The 15,816-nt window shown below is 44.4% G+C and overlaps 1 long non-coding RNA gene across 4 annotated transcripts in view; it reads right to left on the bottom strand.

Annotated features, from left to right (window-relative positions):
- Positions 1-1,288: 1,288 nt before the first annotated feature.
- LOC105493122 (uncharacterized) overlaps positions 1,289-15,816 on the bottom strand; it is a 170,691-nt gene continuing 156,163 nt past the window's right edge. Inside the window, exons 5-6 of one of the 4 annotated variants that reach the window (XR_011626284.1) lie at positions 13,229-15,599; positions 1,289-7,568 (exon numbers count right to left, since the gene is read on the bottom strand). This is a non-coding gene — a long non-coding RNA (uncharacterized lncRNA). Of the gene's footprint in view, positions 15,603-15,816 lie in introns of all 4 variants that reach the window. The other 3 variants (XR_003020791.2, XR_011626283.1, XR_011626282.1) reach the window with 3 other exon arrangements.

The following is a 15,816-nucleotide window of genomic DNA, read 5'->3' as shown; positions in this document are numbered from 1 at the left end:
ATGGATTGGAAGTCTCAACATAGCTAAGATGCCAATTCTCCCCAAATTGATATGCCGACTTCATGCAACTCCTATCAAAGTTCAAGCAACATTTTTTTTGTAGTATAGGCAGGATAATTCTAAAATTTATATAGAAATATGAAGAACCTAAAATAACTAAAACAATAATCAAGAAGTAGAAGAAAGTGGGAAGAATCAGTTTATCTGATTTCAAGATATTATATAACTGTGTGGTATTGGCAGAGGGGTAGCCACATAGATCAATGGAACTGAAGAAAAGATCCAGAAATAGACCCAAACAATTATGACCAACTGATTTTTGACAAAGGTGCAAAAGCAATTCAATGGAAGAAGGATAATTCTTCAAGAAAGGTGCTGGAATAATCAGATATCCATAGGCAAAACTGTGGGCCTCAACTTAAGCCTTACACTGTATACAAAAAAAATTTAACACAGAATGGATCATAAATATAAATATAACGCATAAACTATAAAACTTTTAGAAGAAAATATAGAAAAAAATCATCAGGACATAGGAGTTGATGAGATTAATTTGATATAACAACAAAGATGATTTATTAAAGAAAAATATCATAAATTTGACCTAATCAAAATTAGAAATGAGATCCAGCAATCCCATATCTGGGCGTTTACCCAAAAGATTTAAACCTGGTTAGTCAAAGAGATGTCTGCATTCCCATGTTCATTGTAGCACTATTTACAATAGCCAAGCTCCAGGATCAACCTACATGTCAATTAACCAGATGAATGGATAAGGAAAATGTGGTATATACACACAATGAATACAATTTAGTCTTAAAAAAGAAGACAATTCTGTCATTGGCAACCATATGGATGAAACTGGAGAACATCATGATAAGTGAAATAAGCCAGGCATAGAAAGACAAATACTGCACATTCTCCTCTGTATGTGGAACGTAAGACAATTAAACTCACAGAAGCAGAGAGTGGAATGGTGTTTACAGAGGCCAGGGGTTGTGGGGAGTGGAGAGATACTGGTCAAAGAGTACAACATCTTAGATGGGAGGAGTAAGGTTTTTTTTTTTTTTTTTTAATATCTATTGCATAGCATAGCATGGTGCATGTAGTTAATAATAGAGTTTTGAACATTTCAAAATTGCTAAGAGAGTAAATTTCAAATGTTCTCACCATAAAAAATGATAAGTATTTTGGGTGATGGATATGTTAATTAGTTTGATTTAATTATTCCCTAGTGTATTCATAAATCATAACATCAATTTGTACCCCATAAATATGTACAATTATAAATTGTCAGTTTACAAGAAAATAAAATAAAGTAACCAAAAAGATTTAAAATTACCCTGCCAAGAGGATAAAAAGGGGGTAAGCTACAAACTGGGAGAAAATATTTGCAAACTACAAATATTTGACAAAAGATTCATATGTAGAATATATTTAAAAACTCTCAAAACTCAACAGCAAAACAACAAACAATACAATTAGAAAATGAGCAAAAAACCACGAGGAGACAATTTACTGAAGAGGACACATGGATGGCAAATATGTACATGAAAAGATGTTCAGAGTCATGAGGTATTAGGGAAATGCAAATTAAGACCATGATAGCTATCACTTCACACCTACTAGAAGAGCTAAAATAAAAAACAGTCACAACACCAAAAGCTGGTGAGGATATGGAGAACCTGGGTCTCTCATGCATTGCTAGTGAAATGTAAAAAGGGATGACCACCCTGGAAAAGAGATTGGCAGTTTCTTACAAAACTAAACATGAACTTGCCATACAATCCAGAAATCCCACTCCTGGACATTTATCCCAGAAAAATAAAAATGTACGTCCACACAAAAACCTGTACAGAAATGCTTACAACAGCTTTATTGCAGCAGCCAATAAGCAGAAACAACCAGGATGTCCTTCAATAGGTTAGTGGCTAAACTAACTGTGATACAGCCATACTATGGAATCATAGTTGGCAATCAATAGGAATAGACTACTGAGACACATGGCACCCTGCATAGACTTCACGGGTACTATGCTGAGTGAAAGAAGCCAGTCTCAAAAGCCAATCTTGTAGATATGATTCCATTTACACAACACTCTAAACATTACAAAATTTAGAGATGAAAAACAGATTAGTGATTGTCAGGGTTTAGAAAATGGGGGAACAGCAGGATAGAAATCTTTGTAGTGATGAAACGGTTGATTGCAGAGGAGATCACACGAATGTACACACATGCCAGGAGGGTATAGAATTGTACACACACATTGTACCAATGCCAGTTTCCTGGGTTTTTTTGTTTGTTTGTTTGTTTGTTGTTTTTGAGATGGAATCTTGCTCTGTCGCCCAGGCTGGAGTACAGTGGAGTGATCTCGGCTCACTGCAACCTCCGCCTTCCGGGTTCAAGTGGTTCTCCTGCCTCAGCCTCCCGAGTAGCTGGGATTACAGGCACCCACCACCACGCTGTAATTTTTTTATTTTTATTTTTTATTTTTAGTAGAGACGGGGTTTCACTGTGTTGGCCAGGCTGGTTTCGAGCTCTTGTCATGATCCGCCTTGCCTCGACCTCCTGTGCTGGGATTACAGACGTGAGGCACCGTGCCGGCCCGGCCAGTTTCCTGGTTTTGTTATTGTACTGTAGTCATGTAAATGAGACCCTTGGGGGAAGTTGGATGAAGGATATACTGACCCCTTTATACTCTTATTGCAACTTCCTGTGAATCTATAATTATTTTAAAATAAAAAGTTAAAAATATACATGTGTATTACAAAAAACTATTCTGATCTATCACAAATGTTTTGTAATCTACTGTTTGTGCCTTTAGGGCCTTGGCTTTAAAAGATGATTAAATTTTTATTTTATAAATTTTAAAAAGTTGTTTATTTTTATTTATTTATTTAGTTTGAAACGTTTTAATTTTTATGGTACCTAGTAGCTGTATATATTTAATGGGGTACGTGAGATATTGCGATACAGGTATGAAAAAAATTCATTATTTTGAAATGATAGTTTTCAAAGCTATTATTTATATTTAGTGATATAATAAATGTACATAGTTTAAAAAGTTGGTATCCCACCTCTTCCTATGTCCTGAAATCCATTCACTAGAGGCAACTACCCTCAATTCCTCTGAATTTTCTTCCCTGTATTTACTATGTCCCTAAACGATATATTTATATGGATATCGTTTTATTCATCAACAATTGATATTATTGGTTTATATTTTGTCATGGTAGATATGAACTTAACTCTCCCACAACTTTCCCATTGCTAACTCCTATCTACCATAATTTTCTCACATTTTGGTCATTTTATTAGCTGGCATATACAGTATTATATGTGTTCAAATATTGCTTCGTGATAAATGAAGAGTCCACTCTTACAATGTCTCTACACTGTTTAACTCTTTGTCCTGGAGTTCATAGCTGCCTTGCCTTTCATTTTTCTGCTTTTCTCTGCACGTGTGGCTACACGTTTTCCCATATGCTCCCTTCCTGGTTACTCTTTAGGCCAACTGTATACATTTTCCTGAGATTCCCCTTCAGGGCTGTCCTGTGTTGGAACCCTGGCTTCTTGGAAGCTGTGTCTTTCTCTTTCTTGTTTTACATTTGCTACCTCAAGAAAGGGTGTGTGGGAGACAGAATATTTGAGTCTTTGGATGTCTGAGAGTCTCTTGGATCTGTTATCCCTCTTGATTGATACTTTGGCTGGGAATAGGCTTTTAGGTTGAAAATGATTTTCTCTTGAAAATTTGAAGGTACTGCTCCCTGTTTTCCAGCAACTGGCTGCTGAGAACTCAGAAGCCATTCTGGTTCTTCTTCCTTCTTGTATGTCATCTGTTTTTACTCCCTGGAAGCTTGTGGGGTCTTTTGTTGCTGGTATTTTGAAATTTCACAGGGATGTACAGTATCCAGGCTTTTGAAATTAGAAAAACCTTTCTCAAACTAATGTCTTTGCTGTGAGTTCCAACAGTCGATTTTGTAACTCAAAAGCCAAGCATTAGCTCTTTTATTTCCTGCTTTTTTCCATGCACACTCATTCCCTGAGGTCATTAATGCCATTGGCTGACTAGGTGAAAAGCGGGCGAGTAGTTGGAGGTACCAAGGGACAAAGGAAGATGTGATCCTGGGTCCCAGGAATCCATTACACACTACTATGAGTTACCAGGAAGAGGCCCATGGGTGAGAGTAGGGAAAGAGATCCTAATGAAAATTAAAATCCAGAGAAACCACACCAAGGGATTATCCCACCCTAGGGAGTAATCAAGCATCCCCCAAAGCTGTGTGCATTCTTGCTTCAGTGCCTTTGCTTGAGCTGTGCCCTAGCTGGAATTATAATTAGCTGCCATCAACAGAGAATTCATTCCAGTGGTCTAAATATATGCGGGTTCATGCTCTCATGTAAAGGAAGTCTAGAAGTAGGTGGTCCTGGGTGGTTTGGTGGCTCCATAGTCATGAGGGACCCAACCTCTTCCTACCTTTTTGCTCCAACTTCATTAGCATGTTGTTTTCATCTTCAAGGGCACAAGATGGCTGCTGGCATTCTAGTCATCACACTCAGGTTCCAGGCAAGAAGAAAAATAGGAAGAGGCAAAGGGGCATTCTCTGGCCGGCTGATTTCTCTTAAGGAGCCTTTCTGGACGTTTATCCAACAACTTCTACTTGTATCTTATTGGCCATTGTGCAAGGGAGGCTGGAAATATATCCTTTTAGCTGGAGATATTGCTGGCCAGAGTGGGTTTCTGTTAACAAGGGAGAAAGGGAGAATGAATACTGGTAAGGGACTAGCAGTCTCTGTGACCACGTTCTGGACTCTTAACTACTCTAGCTGCTGAGACCTTGTTCCTTCCAGAAAGGACAGGTGAGGTGGCCTTCGGTTTTCCTGATGCCCCAGGCAGAACCACAACTGCCAATGCCCTCATGCCCTTGGAGACCCCCTCTCTGTGTTTATGTCATTTTTATTTCTGCCTGAAAAGTGTTCATCTCCTCACCCTAGCACATCCCCCGCCTTCCCATATGTTCAAATTCAGCCTTAGAGACCTAGCCAATGGAAACTTCCTCCAGAATTCCTTGATTTCAACTGCCCAGCCAAAAGTTCCTCCTTTTTCTCCTCTGAGTTCCATAGTAGGATGAGGGATTAGAGTGACTAACTGTTCCTGTTTGCTCAAGGTGAAGAGGTTCAAGGGACAAAGGACTTTTGTATTGAAACCCGTTCTGGACAAATCATCCTGGTTTGCTTGGGACTGAGGGGTTTTCCAGGATACAGGACTTTCAGTGCCCAAACTGGGAAGGTTCTGGGCAAGCCAGGATGAGCTGGTAACTTCACAGGGGTCAGAACACTGAGCGTGGCAGTCAGAAGACAGGAAGGAGAGTGCTGGTGCTGCACCAATGGACCATATAGTTTTGGGCCTCCCTGACTCTCAGCATCCAAATCTGTGAAATGGTACTACTATCAGCTTTTCAGGGTTGTGAGGAGGATGGCAGGAGATCCTTTTATTTTTTATTTTTGAGACGGAGTCTTGCTCTGTCACCCAGGATAGAGTGCAGTGGCACGATCTTGGCTCTTCCTCCTGGGTTCAAGCAATTCTCCTGCCTCAGCCTCCCGATTAGCTAGGATTACAGGCAAGCACCACCATGCCCGACTAATTTTTGTATTTTTAGTAGAGATGGGGCTTCGCCATGTTGGCCAGACTGGTCTTGAAATCCTGACCTCAGGTGATCCACCCACCTCAGCTTCCCAGAGTGCGGGGATTACAAGTGTGAGCCACCGCGCCTGGCCTGGCAGGAGATCTTGTACATGAAAGCTCCTTGCAAATGTGGTAACATATAAATGGGTGACAGCCTTTTTTTTTTTTTTTTTTTTTTTTTTTACTATATTGGTAAACCTTCTTATGGTCCATACCACATTCTGTTGGGCATAATGGTTATTTGAATGCCTGTTTCATTTTCCTCTCCTAGACTGAGAAACATATGTCCCCATAAATCAGAGGAACCCAGCAATCTCTGCAGCAGGTATGAATTTGCATCCCAACAGTCACATGCAAGAACCATGGCAGTATTTTATTTTTGTAAACCAAATTAAATCTGGCTGTGAGCTCCCAGTCACCATAGTTGAGTCATTGCCTGGAGCACCCCCTCCTTAGGGTGGGCAAGGATGGTTTACATAGTCCAGAAACTTCAGCAAAGCTTGTGTTCTTCAGCCCCATATGGTCACTGCTGGAGCCTCATGCTCAAGTCCAAATGGTTCATTCCAAAGAAGGGTGGCTCTTCTCTCTCCATGCCAAGCCAGGCTCTGAGATCTTTTTCAGCAGCTCACAAGGTCTTAGAGCTTGATTGTCAGTCCCTGGCACCCAAGGGCCTCCCCATCAAAGGTCCTGCCACCTCCTGAGGTGCTGCATTTAGCTGGGTGCGTGTTTCCATGTCAGTGGTGTGCTGGAGCAGGCTTGTACTGACTCAGGAGAGCCAACTGTGTGTGTCTCTTCCCAACTTCCTGCTCAATGACATAAAGTTGGTAGCTTGAAATTGACCATGGTGGAAATATTTACACCACAGAAACTGGTAAACACTGTAAATCAGGAGCCCATGCCCTCCAGCCCACCACCCTGAGAACACGTGTTAGCTTTCACCAGTACACCAACATATATCCCACCATGGCTTTGCTTCCTGTCTCTGGAAAACCTGGGTCTCCCCGTGGGTTCAGCCTCTTCCTGCCCATCCCAGAGACCCTGCTCATCCAAGACAAGCCAGCTCTTTGTGCCCAGTGCCTAGACTTCAGAAAATAAAAGCCTTTCATTTCTCCTGTGGAACAGATCTCAGGACACAGAGATCTCCTGTTTCTCTTCAGAGGAGAAAGATGAGGTTCCTTTAATTCTGTTTTCTGAAACTTTCTCTTTCAAGTGAGTCTATAATATCATAAAGCACAATCAGTTTGCCCATTGGGCAATCCTGCCACATTCAAATTCCTCCCGGCAGTGTCTGGCATTATGCTCTTATTTCAGTAGAACAGCTGGATAGATGGATAAAGGGAAGCTGGACATTCACCACTCCCTGTGAACTAGGTGATACTCTCAATGCTCCCCTCTCCCATACACACTCTTACTGCCCCCCACGCCTGCCGCCCAGGCCCATTGCCAGGCCTTGCTGTAGCTCTGCCCTGACCTCCTGGCTTCTGTAGCTCTTTACGTAACTGAGCACTAAATGTTCCATCTGGGAGGCTGGCTCCAAGGAATTTCTCATTTTCAGATATTTATGCCTTAAACTGAAGACCAAATACTGCTGGTTCTTGTCTCCTGTCTTCTCACGGCATCATTAGTAGTTTTCAGGAGCTGCATTCTGTAAGTGAATTTGCCAGCTTATCACTGGTGAGTTCTAAGTTACCAATGACACTTGAAGAAATGCCCAGAATAACTCCAGCCAGCCAGCAATGCATAACCAGGGAGACAGGAGCTCAGACACATGAATTTAGGGAGAACAGTGGGGATCTCATCTATAAAACCTTGGTAATGGCTTGTATCTTTCTCCAAGGAGATAAGAAAACTATTGTTGCTTCCATCCACCTTCTCAACACTCCTGGGAGGAAGATAACAAGCAGATGTTAGTGTTTTCCTGTTGCAGATGGGTACACTGAGGTGCAGGAAAATTGCAAAAATTAAATATAGGTAAAGGTGGTTTAAGTGAATGTATGCAAAGGGAAGTAGTGAGGTTGCAAAGAGATACTCTTTCATTTATGCACACATTGATTCAGCTCTTTGCCCAGCATGCCTTGTGTATGGGGGACAGACACAAGAATTAATGAAACAGGCTGCCCACTCACAAAGAGCCCAAAGTCTGGTGGAAGAAGCAGACACACTTAAGCCAAGAATTTCACTGTTACATGTGCAGGGCTACCATGTGCAGTTGTTCGGGTGCTCTACTGCACAAGGGTGCTCTGCTGAAGAGGCAGGTGGAAGGGGCATGCTAGAAATCTAGCCCTTGCCCTGCTGGCTGAGACTTTGCCCTGGTGTGGAGTTGGGACCCCCTGAGGAAGGGGCACATTTTTCTAGTGGTAAAAAACCTATATGGGGGATTTCTGGACTGTCCAAAGAACACTAGCCCTAGATTTTTATAGCATTATCTCCTGTAAACCATTCAAAATCCTAATCACAAATGGATAGCCTGATCATCAACAGCAGCCACCTGATTTGAGCTCTAGACTTTGCTCTGCCAGTGAGTCCCCGTGCCTCTTCCTTTCTTGGGGTTTCAGTCTCCCCTGTGCACTGTGGGGATCAGCAAGATGGGTATGAAGGCCCTTCCTGCACCAGTAGTCCAGGTGAGTTTGCTTCTTGCAGAATACTCTATGGGTGATGCTTCCTGCCTTTGTACTTGGGAGGCTGGTATGAGCAGAGAGAAATATCAGTAAAGGAAGGATATTCTAATGAGGGGACCTCAGGTAAAATGTCCAGGATTTTTATCAGGACAGAAGGGTGACCTGTGCTCCACTGCCCAAAAGGCAGAGTTGGGCCAATGCTGGAGACCATTCTGGTGGGCAAGGCTGTAGGAAGTGTAGGCCGATTGGAAGGCCTAGGAAGTGGTGATTGGCATACAGAGATCAGCAGGGGGCCTAGGTGAGACTCTCGCTTGTGGTTTCCAGCCTCTTTTAGATTGTTCAGCAGGGCAAAGGTCAGACTCACAAGTAGGCATCAAGCAGAGGCATAGCGGGTGGAACACAGGGGTCTGGGGACACTGGCACAGCCTTTCCTGGGTCTCTTTAACAACAATGGGTAAAGGGGTCAGGCACCAGCTGTGTCTACCAGGAACCCAGATCCCAGCTTGGGGGCCCACAGATGAGGAATGCTGTGAACCCACCAGCTAAGAGGAGCCGAGGAAGGCAGAGGCCAAGAGCAAGAGGCAGAGATGGAAAATGTCCATGAGTGAGGCAGAGACATTGTGGCGCCCTGGACAGAGCTTGCGGTGGGGCACCTGAGCTTAAAGCTTGGCCCTAGCACTGTCCAGCTGGGTGACTTGGAACCAGTTACCCTCTCTGAAGTCTCAGTTTTCTCATCAATAAAATGGACTAAAAAACCCTTTGCTTTGCAAAGTGGTTGTGAGCATTAATGGTGTTTGTATATGGAGTCCCACCACAGGGCCTGGCTCATGGTAGACTTTAATAAATAATAGCTTCTGTCAATCTGAACAAAAGTCAGCTAGAGTGCAGTACAGGCATGAATAGGGAACAGCTTTCTAGCGCAGTGAAAAGGGATGTTCCACCTGCCCCTCAGTTTATTAAAATGCCACCTTCTGCCACACCTCTGGATGAATGGACTTGATGTCTAGCTTCCGTGGCTCCTTCCTTTACTAGAAAGAATTCTAAGGGAGCCCATCACCAAATTTATCTTCTAAAGACAGTGACAAGCTGTATCCAGGGTAGCTGGAGATGGGATTTCTATTTTGGTTGTCGACAGTGTCAAACAGATACTTGCAACATGCTGTCAAATTGGAATTGGACAGAAAGGACAGGAGATTCCAGCTTAGGCAAGAATCTCATACCTTTGTGAGGGGCATATAAAAAAAACCCGATGTGTATCAGCATGTCCATGGGATGATCGGGCTGAGAAGCTCTGGGAGTTTCAGAAATAGAGTACCGTTGATGACAAGACAGGAACATGTGGCTGTCACAGTGTGGGAGGAATTAACCACAGTTCTGTACACTGTACCATTTAATAAGCATCTCTTGTTTGATCTTCCAACAATCCCATGGGGGAGATGCTGCCCCCGTTCTACAGGCAGAGAAACTGAGGCTCCAAGAGGATAATAGACTAGACCAGGGTAATAATACACTGAGGAAAGGGTGATGCCTAGACTGGAACCCAGGAATCTGATCCCAACAGCAGGATAATTTCTACACAGGCACACTAGAAGTCCTGTGTCTTGCTAAAGGCAAGCCGTAGGGAGCAAAGCTAATGGTTCAGGTCTGGGTTTCCCCTCTCTGATTTATTTCTATTTGTTGTATTTTCTACTTTTGATTCCATATGGGAATATTAGACCAGAGTGTGCTGGCTCCTACTGAAAACTCTACACAGCCTTCCTTGCCCCACCCAGATGGGTTGAGGCCCCTCATTATATTCTCACATAATCCCTTGTGCTTCTCTTTTGAAGCCCATATCACAGGTGGAATTACTTAAGCCCTTGTGGCCTGATTTGTTTAGTGTCTTCCTCACTATACTTTAAGCTCCCTGAAGACAATCATATCTTTCTGCTTTACCCCAGAGCTTAAAATGATCCCTGGCACATAGTAGCTGCTAAGCAAACGATGACAGCTTTCCCTTGGCGGAAGAGTAGAATTTGGTCCAGAAGAGATGGGTGTTGGCCACTCCAGATGGAGGGGCAGGCCTGATTGGGAGAAAAGCCCCAGCTGAACGTCTACTTTGTCCACATCCTCTCAGTATGGAAAGTGCAGGGCCTGACACATAGTAGGTGACAAAAAAAGACTGATTGATTTAATGATTGAATAAAAATAAGAAGCAAATTCTGTCAGGTTTCTCCGTTCCTATTAGTTTCTTTGCATGGCTGGTTTGAGTGCTATTGACTCAAGCATACATGGCTCAAGGGGCAAGAATGCAGGGAACTTATAGGGGGCTCTCAGGCATCGTATGTTTTATATACATGTTTCATTATCCTAAGGATAGGATAATGAAGTAATCCTACAGGATAATGGGAAGAACCTTCTGGGCTTATAATAGTGGGTCACTTGGGAATCCAGGGGTTAAAGATTAGATACCGGCTTAGACTGATGGGAATGGTGATTGGATGTCTAACCTCACCCTGCAGGGTTCCTGGCGACTTGAAACTCCTTTGCCTCAAACCTGAATTGGTCCAGCACCTAGGCAGTAGGGGACTGGGCTGAATAGACCTACATAAGGCTTCTTGTACACAACCTGTTAGGGCAGGATGCCTTAAGGTGTGGGCAGCAGGGGAAGCAGACACTTACTGATGGTAAGGACAGAGATGAGGTGAATCAGTGCAATAAAGTATGCATGGTTCTGTCGTATATTTGTATCCAGCTCCTTTCCTGCCACAGGACCTTTGCATGTGTTATTTTTAGCCACCCTTTCACCCCTTTGCAAGACTAGCTCCTTTTTGTCCTACAGGCCTCAGCCTATTTTTTGTTTCTCAGAGGAGACTTTTCTGACTACTGTATTATAAATAGATCTCCCAATTTCTCTTATTCTCTTTCTTAGTCTTTTATTTGTTGCTTTCATTACACATATTAGAATTTGTAATCATTTTACCTATTTCTGTTTACTTGTATACTTAAAAATCTATTTTCCCCACCAGAATGTAAACTCCATGAGGTCAGGACTATGTCTATTTTGTCACCATTGATTCCCTGGGTCTAACAGTGCCTGGAAGAGCAGGCAGCCATCAGCCTTGGCAGGATGTTTGATTGATTGAATGAAGAATTATGTAACTGATCCAGATTCCCTTTGAACTTTGGCTGCCTAGAAATTCAGAGTTAAAATTTTAATGCAGCTTTAATAACTGTCTGGGTCATTAAGATGGGCATTTCTGAGTGCTGACCTTTTATCTGACTTTCCTTGCGCAGTGGACCTTGTTTTAATTGGCCTATGTAACTGATGCTTATAATTTATGGTAAGAATCACACTTTCCCTCATGATCTCAAGCAAATGTGATGTACAGTGTAGGCCAGAGACATTTTTTTTGTACTTTCCATAAAACAGAACAGTGTAAATAGGTGCAACAGAACTGTGACTAATAATGTTTTCTCTTCATCAAGACGGTCTTTAGCAATAATTCTTTGGCTAGGCCCTGGTACCTTTGGGGTTCAGGCCTGCCAGGGGAGCCCTGTGATGGGTGAGGGTTCTGCCACAAGTGGGCAAGGGCCACAGCTATTCTACATAAAACTTTTGTGCAAATTAGAAAAAGGTGCCCCTATGGGTAGTTATAGCACTATGCAAAAGCAAAAGATTTGGGAAACGGGGTGTTGGCTGGATTTCGGTCCCTCCTTGCTGCCTTGGCTGGATATCTTTGTGAAGTAAACAACCTGAACCCCTGTACATGGTGGTCTTGAGTGGAAAGGTCTCTAAGGCTGGGGAGGACCCTACTTGGCTTGGTATTTGGAGCCCTCTCTGTAGGGGCTGCCCAGCAGACAGGGCTTCCTATCGTCAGTCATTACTTCCCTCAATCATGTCAGAGTCTGCTCAACCCTTTGGAAAATATGGCTGGGAGAGGACAAGCGGGTTGGGGAGAGAGCAGCATTTGTCAGGTGTCTAGCACTAGGCCAAGTGCTGGGCATATAGCGGTAAGTATGACCTGGTCTTTTTCTCACTGTCTGATGAAAGGATAGATAGGCAAATAAAGTGGGAACAAATTCTCACAAGTAAATGAGTGAAAAGATACAGGAATGGAGAGAGGAGCAGCCTGCCTCAGGAGTCATGTATGGCTTCTTAGATGACAGATGACATGCTTTATGACTTGGGTCCTTAGAGGAGTTCCCAGGTCAATCAATAAAGGAAAACGCATTCTAGGCAGGAGAAACAACAAGTACAAAGGCTCAGAGCTCTGAGGTCTGGTTAGGTCTGGGAACAAAGGCTGCCCAAGATGCACGAATGTCCTCTGCCCACACACCCAACTCCTATCCACCCAAAGAGGTCTAATGTTAGCTCTTCTGTGACGCCTTCCTTTGCTCTCCCAGGCCCCTTCCCCTCAGTCTCCGTGGTGCATACCTCATAGCACCTGACACCGCATACTACTGTCATTTACTCCTCTGGGCTCTCACTAGAGCCTGAGCTCCTTGAGGGCTGGGGCAGCCCCAAGCTCACCTTTGTGTCCTTCTTTTCTCACACAGTGCCAGTCACATGTCAAGGGATAGAAAATGACTTATATGAATAAATGATCAGTGTGCTTGAAGCAGAGTATAGCAAAGCCAGTTTGGAAGCCAACCTGGAGAGGAATTCTGGGTCTTGTAATGCCATGCAAGGGATTCTGGACTACAGGCATTACCATAAAAAGTTTGGGGTGGAGGATATCAAGGTAGCAGGGCATTCAATCTGGAAGGCAGATCCCAGCTGTAAGATGCACAAGCCTGTGACCCCTCTGGGTCATGCAGGTGCCTCAGTGCACAGAGCAGAGTCCAGGGAGGATACCTCAAAAGATGGGAGAAGCACAGGGCTATCGTGACCAGGGCATCTTTGACTACAGATGACAGACAGTAATGCCTTGTGTTATCTCACCTGATATGAAGTTCAGAGGTAGGAAAGTTTTCAGGCGAACAGGGCTCAACAGGATAATAATCTCATGGAGGTTCTCTCCATCTCCCTGCCTTGTGACTTCATTTTCAGCTTCATTGCAAGATGGTGGCAGCTGCTCCAGGAATCACACCCAGATCCATCAACGTCCAGTGGTTTAAGAGTTACTCCTTCTGCTGTCTCCTTCCTAAGAGCAAGAAATCTTTTCCCAGAAGTTCCCTGACAGACCTCCCCTGACATCTCATTGGCCAGAGCTGGGTCACATGTTCACTCTTGCACCAATTACTACTAAGAGTCTCATGATTGACTTAGACTAGTCAGGTGCCAGGCCTGGGGCTGCCTTTCCCTATAGTAATTGGTGTGGCCTGGCAGAAGAGAGGATGCTGAGCTGCAGAGGACCCTGACCCAACTTCTAGACCCTGAGCTGGGAGTATGTGCATGAGGATGAGCAGTGAACCCCTCCAGGGGGTGCAGGGGAAGGACGTCCTCAGCAGAGCCACCACTCAGGTGGAAGGGGAGAGGGAGGGAGTTTGTTTGTCAGGGCACAGGGATTTAGGGGGGTGGCTGATGGGAAGGGTGGGGAGGGAAGTTGCAGAGGGCGAATGGGTGAGATGGGGAGGCTGGGAGGCAAGCATTAGAGGAGAGGCTAGCATGCTAGGATGGTCCCAAAGGTGGGTGAGAAAGGCTTTCCCGTCGGCCTCAAGTGCTACATTATGTGCTGGCTGGGAGTGAGGTCCTGCAGTCATGCTGGGGGCTTGATGACTTAGCAGCCTGGGCTAGGCCTTGAGGGGACAGGTGTGGCTGAGACTTGGTCTGTAGGAGGGAGGCTATGAGGGGCAGGAGACTGCACAGCCTGTTTCAAACACTCCGCCCACAAACCACACACTTGCATACTCATACACACGCAGCCTTGCCATTTACAATGGTAAACTCCTCAGATGGCACAATGTAGCTCTTTGCCCAAGCAACAGAGGAAAGGCCCTGGTTGTTATTCAGAGACATATAGGGGAATTATTTGTATTTAACTGACCTCTTGACATCTTCACTTGGACATCTCAAAAGCTCTCAGAGCCCATGCCTCTCAGCCAGGATGGCTAGAACAGCTGGGGACTGGCTGGAGACTCTTTATGCCCATGGTATCTCTTCAGCAGGGTGTCAGGGATTTTTACAAGGTGGCTGGGTTCCAAGAGGGCAAAAGAGTGGAAGCTGCAAGCTTTTCAAAGTCTGGACTGAGAAGTCCTAAAATATCACTTTTAGTTTTCTGATCAAAGCAAGGCATATGACTGGGCAAGCCCAAGGCTAGCCAGAATCAAGGAGAAGGGAAATAGACTCCATCTCTTGAGGAGAGGAGTGGCAGGTGTAACCAAGAATGAGAAGGATAGTTGGTGGCCCTCTCTGGAAACAAAAGTGCCACAAAACTGGTGAGCTGCAAAGTTGAGGCTCCAGCCCATGCCTGTCTAGTGCCAACTGCACACCACCACGCCACTGATCAGATCATGGACTTCTCAAGCTTTGGATTTGGACCACTGAATAACTTGAGATCATCCAGTGGTCCAAATCCATCATTGTCTTAACCTGAATTTTCTTAGAAGCAGGACTTGAGGCCCAATTTTAGTATAAGTGGTTTATTTGAATGGTGACCCCAGGAAGCCCTGATAGGGAAGAATTATGACAGGGATGGAGGGATGGAAACCATTAAAGGATGTCAATGAGAAGGTTATGTTGTAGGCACCTGGACCTCAATCTTGCTGGGATTCTGGGAGGTGGTCCAGAACACCTCTGAGGGGCCAGGAAGCTGGGGTGTTTATTCTTCTGCTTCCCACTCTGGGGCCAGGATCCCATCCTAGGCCCATAGAACTTCTGTTTGAGCTGATAATCCTTTTCAGGCTTGTTCAGGATACCTTCATTCGCTGGCTCCTAGTTATGGAGGCTTCTGACTTTTATGGCCCCTGGGCTGGAGAGCCTGTATTGCACCGTGGAGTCACATGCAACAACCCAGTCAGGCTCTTTAGCTGCTAATAAAACTCAAGACTCTCCCAGAGCCAAACGTATTTCCTCTGCTTGGATCTCTGGGCTGTCCCTGCCTCTACGAACCCAACAGTGTCTTCTGGCTGCAAGAACTAGAATTAGAAATTGTGATAGACTGTTACTTTGTAGCTGCTGAAGAATTATGCCTCCCAGTATTTATGTTCTTGTGTAGTCTCCTTCCACATAGACTTGAGCTTGGCCATGTGATTTGCTTTAGCCAATGAGACATTAGTAAATGTGATGCAGGCAGAGGCTGGATAAGTGCTTGCACACTGGGCCTTTTCCTCTTGCACTCCAGCCACCATTCTGTGAGGAAGTCCAGGCCATCCTGCTGGAAAGAGAGATCATATGAAGAAAATACATGGTGAGAGACATATGCCACAGGGAGGAGCCCTGAGCCATCAGACATGCGATCTGTATCTTCCAACCCAGCCCAGTCACCAGTCAAATGCAGTGAAGAGACAATACATGAACTACAATACAGAGCAATACAGAAGAATCGCACAGCTGGGTCTTGTCTGCATTTCTGACCTTCAGAATCTCCA

Source organism: Macaca nemestrina, chromosome 7 (genome assembly GCF_043159975.1).
Source record: "Macaca nemestrina isolate mMacNem1 chromosome 7, mMacNem.hap1, whole genome shotgun sequence".
NCBI classification, from domain to species: Eukaryota; Metazoa; Chordata; class Mammalia; order Primates; family Cercopithecidae; genus Macaca; species Macaca nemestrina.
Note: the sequence above shows the minus strand (reverse complement) of the source record. Positions and strands in the feature narration are given on the sequence as shown.